At 44.3% G+C, this 9,448-nt stretch overlaps 1 long non-coding RNA gene across 1 annotated transcript; it reads left to right on the top strand.

Annotated features, from left to right (window-relative positions):
* Positions 1–3,427: 3,427 nt before the first annotated feature.
* Positions 3,428–7,613, top strand: LOC139057221 (uncharacterized). The gene is made up of 4 exons (XR_011512643.1): positions 3,428–3,729; positions 3,984–4,163; positions 4,485–4,680; positions 4,989–7,613. It is a non-coding gene; the product is annotated as an uncharacterized lncRNA (long non-coding RNA).
* The last annotated feature ends 1,835 nt before the right edge of the window (positions 7,614–9,448 follow it).

The following is a 9,448-nucleotide window of genomic DNA, read 5'->3' as shown; positions in this document are numbered from 1 at the left end:
CGCTTCTTTTACTACATCTTCGAGATTGCTGATGATATATTGTTACGCAAACGAAAGAATAATAACTGGAGACTATTCACAAAGTGTATTTAGAAAGGATAATGCAACGCTGGCCAGTTCATCCGACAGCTCGATTTGGTTTGGTTTGGAGCCTGTGGTTACAGCACAACCCACCACGGGGGATTGGCCATGAATCGGGCGGCAGTGGGTTGAAAAAGAATAAATACCTAAATAGGATTTTTTTTACTGAAAATGAGATATTAAATGAATTCTAATCGTTAATAATAATTTTCATGCTATGGTTTCGAAAGCCAGAGAGCATTCGTCGTCTTCGTCGGGGCGCCCGCGTGCCTCGTCCACAAGAAACACGCAATATGCATGTATATTGGCGGCGGAAGCACCGTGCGATGTGCCTAAATATCGATGATAACAGGAGGGTAATATGGTTTGAGGCGTGCGACATGCACAACGTCAGTGGAATTTGGGGCAGATGAGGCACTGCTACTGACTGGCGTGATTTCGTACGTAACTGGAGTCACGGCCCGCAGCACGCGATATGGGCCTGTGTACCGAGACAGGAATTTTCTGACAGGCCAACGTGACGAGTCGGAGACCAGAGGAGTGCCAGAGATCCAGGCGAAAAGTGGACGTCTCTATGTTGGCGATTGTAAAAACGGCGCTGCTTCTCTTGCGAGGTCAGGAGGCGAGCGCGGGAAATTTCGCGTGCTTGGGCTGCGTTCGCTGGTCTCTGCTGAAGCGGACGGAAGGGATGCGTCCAGTGGCGTTCTCGGTCGAACAACAGAAAGAACTGGGAATAACCGGCAGTGTCGTGACGCGAAGAATTATATGCAAAAGTGGGGTAGGACAAGGTCCCAGTCAGTATGGTCGGACGAGACATACTTTGCAAGCACGCCTGTTAGCGTACGATTCAGACGCTGCGTGAGACCATTAGTCTGTGGATGGTAAGACGCAGTCAGCTTGTGCTTGGTTGAGCAGAACTGCAGGATGTCGGCGGTGACTTTAGAAAGAAATGTCTGACCATGGTCAGTGAGCTGTTGGCGTGGAGCACCATGCTACAGAATCACAATGCGTAAAAAAAAATGGTGGCATCTGTGGCGCAGCTCATTGGAAGAGCTCTCGTGATGGCGTAGTGCGTGGCGTATTCTGTCGCCACAGTGACCCACTTGTTGCCAGACGTGGATAGCGGAAAAGGGCGAAGTAAGTCCAAGCCAACGCGAAACAACGACTCCGAAGGAATGTCGAGCGGTTGAAGGCACCTGGAAGGGAGCGTCGATGGTGTTTTTCGGCGCTAGCATTTCTCACACGCCGCAACGTATTTCCGCACGGAGCGCGCAAGGCCTGGCCAAAAGAAGCTGGAACGGGAGTTTCTATTTAAATTGAGACTTCTCGAGATGTCTGGAGGAAGATGGTTTTCTTGATCAAAAATAACGTACAGAGCGAAGGACAAGGACTGCGAGAGACGACATACACAGCGCTCTCGCAGTCCTTGTCCTTCGTGCTGTACGTTATTTTCGATCATGAATTACCAACTAGCGCAAGCAACCACCACGGTTTTCTTCTTTTTTCCTTTTTGAGCCATGATGTGCCTCATTTTACGACTACTGCTTTTGGTTATCAGGTTGACGGAAGCATACCTGGGAAGTTGTTTTTCTTCTTTTTTTGCCAATACTTCCAAATTGTAATTTTATAGTTTACCATTTATGGTCTCTATTATTTCCTCGATAACAGCCATAGCCATTGGATTATTTATAATTTCACATAGCTTTTCTGTGAGATGTGTGCCATATTTTTTTTCAATTGCGTTCGGTATTTTTCTGTTATTTCACAGTTATTAAGATGATGATCTAGTCAAATGCTTCTATGTTGCAGGGACAAGTTCTATGTCGTCTTATATTGAACCTGAACCTGGCAGCTTCGGCTAGATGCTCTCTGCTCTCAATTAGCTTCAAGTTATGCCCCCGTGCAAGCTCGTAAATAGTTTGACATTTCAATGCTCCGTAAACCCGCCGTGGTTGCTCAGTGGCTATGGTGTTGGACTGCTGAGCACGAGGTCACGCGATCGAATCCCGGCCACGGCGGCCGCATTTCGATGGGGGTGAAATGCGAAAACACCCGTGTACTTAGATTTAGGTGCACGTTCAAGAACCCCAGGTGGTCGAAATTTCCGGAGCCCTCCACTACAGCGTGCCTCATAATCAGAAAGTTGTTTTGGCACGTAAAATCCCATAATTTTTTTTCAATACTCCGTATTTTACACCTTACTCTAGTGAACTGCCACCTTTTGTACTTTGTAGAATCCTGGCGTTCGGCATATAACTCCTACCTTGAACAAGTACGACGGTTGCAAAAACGGGCTATACGTACGATAACCTTCTCGCGATACTATATGAACCAAGCAAACCCCTGTTTTCTATTCTAAAAATCTTGCCTGTGATTTCGCATGGGAATCATGATTAGCCACATGTATTAACAATGTTATAAGATACAACAAGCAATTTCCTATTTCGTTACTGCACCACACAACGCCACATTAGGAACCAAACTTTTCGTTATTTAGATATCCCACCAATAAAAAAACACCTATGGTAAACGACTGCTACATTATACTGGAGCGAAGGTGTTGAATGGCATTCCGCATTACATAAAGAACTCGCAGAACTTGCTGAGAGCAATGAAAAAGTATTATTTCGAAGTTATTCTCTCTACTTCTTAAGCTGATTCTCGTGTTCTCTTTTTGTTAAACCGTGTACAACTATTATTTCATCAGCATTTTCTTGTGTTTATTGCGAAGTGTTGCAATTTTCCTGTTCTCTTTGCTGTTACGTTTCGCCTATGACGCGCGGTATAGCCGGCGCGGATGCAACGGACGCCGGGGCTTCACTCAAAGCGGCGGACATTTTGGCCCGTTCGGCGCTGCCGCGACGCCTCCCCGCCAAGCGCGTCCAGGCATGTTTCGATGCCACGTGTGTTCGTGTGTGCGTGTGTGTATGTGTGCATGTTGGCGCCCACGCTTGTCAAAGCGCGGCAGCCGGGGAGAGGAGCTCCCCAATTGTAAAGCGAGGAGGTCTGACCGGCGCCGGCCCGGCTGATGCGTCACTATACACGTCTCAACATGCCTCTCAGCTTGTCCGTGCCCCGCCGTCACGTGGCCTCATCCCGTGACCTTCCTTCTTGCCCTCGACTCCGAGAGTATAAAAGCAGCTGCCCCCGGACGCCAGGAGAGAGGCTCCGATTTCTTCTGTCGAGCAACGTGCTCTCCCGTCTCTCCACTTCGGTCGACCTGACCGGCCGCTCTTTTGCGATGCTAGAATAAACAAGTTGTTCTGTTAGCAGTCGACTCATGCTTTGCCGGGACCTTCGGATGCTTCCAGTTGTGCCCCAGGTCGCCAGGCCAATGCTATAGGCCTCGTGCACTGCAGCTTCAAGCCGCGCACGTAGCGCCCTCTGTCGCGGGTGACGGCGATTATAGGTTGGGGGTGAATGCGAAGTGGACGCGTTGACAACGTAGGGGAGCATGGCGCCTCGTCGCGTGGTTGTGAAAACCGGGTCCAGGAAAGACAATTCGCCGTATTGCTGCGTTTATGGCTGTCACAACAGCTACAGGAACACTGCTGGAAAATTGCCGCCGATCAAATTCTACCGTTTTCCTTGGAAATCGTATGAGACTGAAAGAAGACAGAGGTGGATCGCAACTGTCCGCCGAGCAAGGTAAACATGTCTTACTATCGATTGATGCCAGTTTAATGTTGCACATTGGGCTTCTTGGTATATCATGATGGAGGCAAAGTAGTTGCGCATCAGAAACAGAACAAAAGAACACAGACAACACACACCAAAGCGCCAAATGTGTGTGTCGTCTGTGTTCTTTTGACCTGTTTCTGATGGGCTGCGCCTTTTGCCTTTATAATGCCAGTCTGTGCGCCTTATGTATTCAGACACGTTATCTTCTTGCTTTCTAACAGCTCAGAGGGAGAGCTGTGGCAACCGAAAAGGAATGAAACGCGAATATGCAGTGCTCACTTCGTGGGAAACGAGAGAAGCAACATCGCTCAGCACCCAGCGTACATTCCAACAATATTTCCACCTTGCTACAAAAAGAGTGATGCCGCCTTGCCCCAGACAAAACTGGGAAGATTTGAAAGGTAAGCAGAGAATAGTTTCGTGCCGACTTTTACTAGTGTAGCATGATTATCGGAAGTTCGGAATCATTGTTTGGAAAACTACGTGAGCGTTCGGCCGGCGCGCGGGCGCCCGCAACACGTGAAAATAATCGGCATGATAAAGGTGAAGTCGCAGCGCCGACGACCAATCATGGGCAGTACTACGTAAGGGAAGTCTTCTGAGTACAAGTTTTGAAACACTTGGTGGAACCTTGAAAGTGAAACTTCGTAGTTTTGCCCCGATGGTGCATTCGGGCACCTTCTTACGCAGTAACACTCATGCTTTCTGTCTCGTTCTTCTAGGATTCAGCGACGGAGCGCGCTGCGACCAGTCATTGCTCCAACGTGTCAAACTGCCGTCTCCTTGAATTCAGAGGACGACACAGCGGCACTGGAAGAACGCAACGAAATGTCAAACTTGGAAGCCACCGTTTGCTTCAGTCCTGACTCGGCACAGGGCACATCCGCGTCGGAAGAATGCAACAAGTTTGCGTCCGTGGTAAGACTCTCGTTTTTTTACACAGTACACAGTCGGTTTGTGTTCCAAGCAGGCGCATCTTGAAATCTTATGGGCTAACATTAACTGTTGTGCTGATTACGTTCTGTTGCTATTTTCTGTTCTACAAAATATATTTTTCTGTACCTAACTAGCTGATACTGATACAGATAGGTTCAAAGATTTTTGTCCATGACTTGTATACTGTTCCAGACAACATACAATGCCTATATTTTGGTCTGTTTGATCATTTTCATGGCAACACAACAATAAGGTGTGACAATAATATATGTTAATATTGAATTTTTCAGATGACTCAGACAGAGAACAGTTCATTCCAGGAGCCATGTAGCTTGTTTCTTTCTGTGGTGTCACAGTGTGATGCATCGACACAAGTGTCTCATATTGAAACTAGAGACAGCAGCGTGCAAGCAGAACCTGCAGTGAGGTCAACCGCCACTGGGCCAGAAGAGCGAAGCTGCGTTTTCCTTGGATACAGCTCTCTTTGCGAAAGGAAAGATGCATTCACAGAACTATGTGGAGTCAGTGCAAATGTGTTTGCCATGCTAATGTCTTTATTTTCATCTGTAGTCGTGAGGTCTGTTGATGTCCCTATCCCTCAAAAGATGGTGATCTTCCTAATGAAGATGAAACTTGGCATTTCATTTGCAAGTATAGCTGTACTTTTTGGCCTGCATCGTACAACTGTTAGCCGCATCTTTTTTTTCGTTTTGAGGAATCTTCTTTACTCAATGCAACACTTCATTCCTGAACCGCCGCAAGCTGCTGTCAAGGCAACTATGCCAGCATGCTTTAAGGTACACTACCCTAACTGTCGTTTTATTATAGACTGCACTGAAGTGAGAACGGAAGAGCCACCTACTGTAGAACAGCGTCGAGCTCTTTTTTCACACTACAAGGGATGCTACACATTGAAGTTTTTAATTGGAATCTTGCCCAATGGTGCAGTGACTTTTGTATCAAAGGCTTATGGAGGTCGAGCTTCAGACACGCACATAACTCTAGAATCAGGCTTTCTCAATCGAATTGAGCCAGGTGATGTTGTGTTAGCCGACAAAGGTTTTCCAGGCATAAAAGCACCAGCGGAAGGAAACAAGGGCATTGTTGTCTTGCCCCCTTTCTCTAAAGGAAATATGCAATTTACATATGATGAGCTCCAGCAAACTTACCACATTGCTCAGGTACGCATTCATGTTGAAAGAGCTATCCAGCGAATAAAATTGTTTAATATTCTTAATTTTCGAGTATCTAATGATCTCATTCCTTATATGAGTGATATCATGCGAATGTGTTGCATCCTGGTGAATCTGCAACCGCCAATTATAAACACACAAAAGCTTGAGCAATCTTAAGACAAATGCCGTAGAACATGGTACTATTCATTCCGAATTAGGAAATGAACCTTCTCACCCTGTCAGCCTATATTATATGTTAATGTACATGCTACAATAAATTAAGAAATTTCACGAAGATTTACTCCTTCAAATTGAAACTGGCGTGAAAAGGTTCACCTTCACTGTTGTATTATATGCATTTGCAGGTAATTCAGGACAGCATTAGTCGTTTTACCAGCATTTATCATGTAGGGAACCATTGCATGTGACCTCAGGTGTGTATTGCAAGGAGTACCTAATTGTGAGAGCTAGGCCCATCATTCTTCTTGTGTACAGATTTTATAGGAACTGTGTTGAGTTTGAGGATTTTCACCTTGGTATTAACAATGGAACAAGCTGTAGCCTTGGGCAGAAATGCAAAAGACCTCTGTATGTGAATTTAATGCACATTATAAGACCCAGGCAGTGAAAATTAATGCGGAGCCCTCTACCATGGTGTCTCATAGCTCAAACAGAGCTTCAGTAACCATGCTTTAGAGTTGAAAAGTTAAAAAAAGCAGCTGCAACATGTTCATCTATGTTGTCTGTAAAATAACAAAATTTGACTTAACAGAGTGCACATGGCGCTGTGTACAGTACTTTTAATGAGGTTCCTTTTGATATAATTTCGCTAAAGTGGAACTCAGTGAATGCAAGCTGCATCATTTGCACTCTGCTGTAATAACACCAAGCTTGTTTCACATTTATTGTCTTTGCACTCACGCTTGCAGACAAAGCATAAGAATATGTAATGGAAAAGGAAACAAAGTCAACTATATGAGCAACAGGTTTGTGGCTTGTAGGCAACACTAGGCAGATCACTAGCAAACTACCAATGGCCTTGTGTGGAACTCGTACAGATATTTCTTAGTGAAATATTTAGCGCGCACAATTGGAAAGGACACAGTGAAATGGGGACCCACGAGCGCTTACTCACAACTGTATTATTTTCGGAAAGACACAGAACATAAATACCCCAGCTGTCAGCACTGAGCATGTGCAACAAGAGTCGTCAGTATAAACAGAAACAGATTAAAAAGGTTCAACCTGTATTTAAAAAAGCAAATTCTTTGTCAGTGATTGCAACTCATGTTTGGCTTACGCATTTTTCAGCACACATTTGGATATGAAATGCTTCTTTCACGTGTTTGTTTTTATCCGAAAACAAAATGTCGGTGTCGAAAAATACCAGATCATAATGACATAGATTACAGTGGTTTGACAAGTGCGAATAGTTTTCTTTACTGAGAGAATGCTCATGTTCTTTTAGACGGGTGTTTATGCATTGACCGGTTTGTCCTATGTGCACGTTGCCACAGGTTAACGGAAGCCGGTACACAACACCTATTCTGCATTTTGTGAATATTTGGTCTTCTGTATGACTGCAGCTGCATTTTTTACCCTGTTGTCAAACATTTGAAATAGCTTGGCACAGTTTTCTCATCAGATCGGAAACAGGGGTGTAGATTGCATTTTCTCTGCATTACCTGCTGGATACCACTGTGGCTGGATATGTTAATAAAGAATAATAAAGAAGTGTATGTTAATAAAAAAACAAACCTCCTTACGGCAGCCTGGCCCTTGGTGATTTCGGCAATCTCTAATATTTGATCAATGTTTTTTTGACGAATTGTTTGTAGAAATCTTTTCCAGGGATAGACATCTTTGAGACCATGTTCTGACTTTTCAGAATAAAAGGAGAGGTCGAAGTGACCCTTAGCACACTGTGTATGCTGCCCTCCTTATCTAGTTTTTTTTTTTAGCAACTCTCGGCCGAAGCTGTCGTCTGCTAGATGTGCCGTCGACGGCACCTGGATCATGTCCCTGCGCTCCTCAAGCCCCTTAATGGCACAATTTACACCTGCAAACTGCGAGAAAAGAGCTGCAGGGTTCACCATCTGCAGAATTGGTTTTCGCGAAGGTCGACTTGCAAAATTGATTGCGTCAATCAGCGGCAAAGTCGCATCACACACACAAAAAAAGTAAAAAACGAACTTCCCGTACGGGAAAAGACTTCTTTGATTGATTTTTTGACATCGACGTTGGGACACGATGATGGTTTCTTCCATGCGCATGGAACATCCGTGCACGATGTATATTCGTATTCATTTACGAATATCGCCATGGCCGCGGCGTGCTTGCACCAGCCTCCACAGCCAGCTTTGCATGTACAGCTTGCGTGCAAAATATTTCTGCAATTTTCTGACAACTAAAAAAGAAAAAAAATGAAGCGGTTAGCGATATTGAGGCACTTATTTATTTATTATTTTTTTTGAAGAAAGGATCGGTTCACCTCAAGACGCACATCGTAGTCCACGCTTTTCATCTGGGCGACACATTTGCCGACGATGTCCGACGGGCCTCTTGCGTTCACCGATTCTTCTCTTACTGCGTAAACGTGCCTGCTATAGTACAACCTCGCACCCATGCGTAAGCAGCTCTTCTTGAAGTAGCCATCGATGTTTTCTATCTTTAGAAAGCCGCAAAACAACACACGCCGATCACTCGTCAACGCCATCTCCACCCATAGCGCAGTGCGCGGCGCGGCCGTAAACAGTAGTGCCCCCAACCTGAAATCTCCGAGGATGGCCGCATGTGGCGCTGCATGTACCGGTACAGTGGCGCCGCGTAACCAGAGCTCGAGGCCTATTGAAGATATTTACAAAGAATGTACTTGCGTTTTGATACAGTAATTGAATAGTTTCAGTTTTAAATTACCTGGTCCTGGAAAGACATCTTCAAGTTTCTAACAGCTAATTCTACTTCCGCTTGTGTGAATTCCAAATCAACATCTTGGTTGTTATTCATTTCAACTGCTTGGATTTTTACCATATCTAGTTGTGTTTCCATTGAAATTGCATATAAGGTGCCTAAAATATATTCAGCTGTTCCGGCTAAAAAATTTGTGTTCTTATCATCTTTTGTCATGCTTTTTGTGTTTGGTGGTTGTTTTATTTGATGCCTAGCAATTTTGTAACCTATGCTGAATGGGTTGCTAGTTTTTTTTTTTAAAAGAAGTCGTCCCAATGTTTTCTTTATTGCACTTGCTATGTTTTCTACATATGCTTGGTGTTCTTTTTAAAACTGTTCTTTAAAAAATTCTCTTATTTCTTCTCTACTCTTTATGAACCATCTTTTCATTGCTTTTATATTTTTTTTCTTTGTATTTCCAACTCCATATTCCACCAACTTTTCTCTTGTTTTTTTTTCTCTTTCGTTATACTTTTTTGTATTTTTTGTATACATCTTCAAGAGTGTTATAAAATTCACTTATTAGTTCTTCAATGTTTTAACGTTACTAAAGTGGTTCGCTTACATACATATGTAAAGACACGGGTGTCGTCCCCCATTTTAATCTCATCCGCCCTAGTATATAT

This window comes from Dermacentor albipictus, chromosome 1 (genome assembly GCF_038994185.2).
Source record: "Dermacentor albipictus isolate Rhodes 1998 colony chromosome 1, USDA_Dalb.pri_finalv2, whole genome shotgun sequence".
Classification (NCBI taxonomy): domain Eukaryota; kingdom Metazoa; phylum Arthropoda; class Arachnida; order Ixodida; family Ixodidae; genus Dermacentor; species Dermacentor albipictus.
The sequence above is the reverse complement of the archived record's forward strand: the minus strand, read 5'-3'. Positions and strand labels throughout refer to the sequence as shown.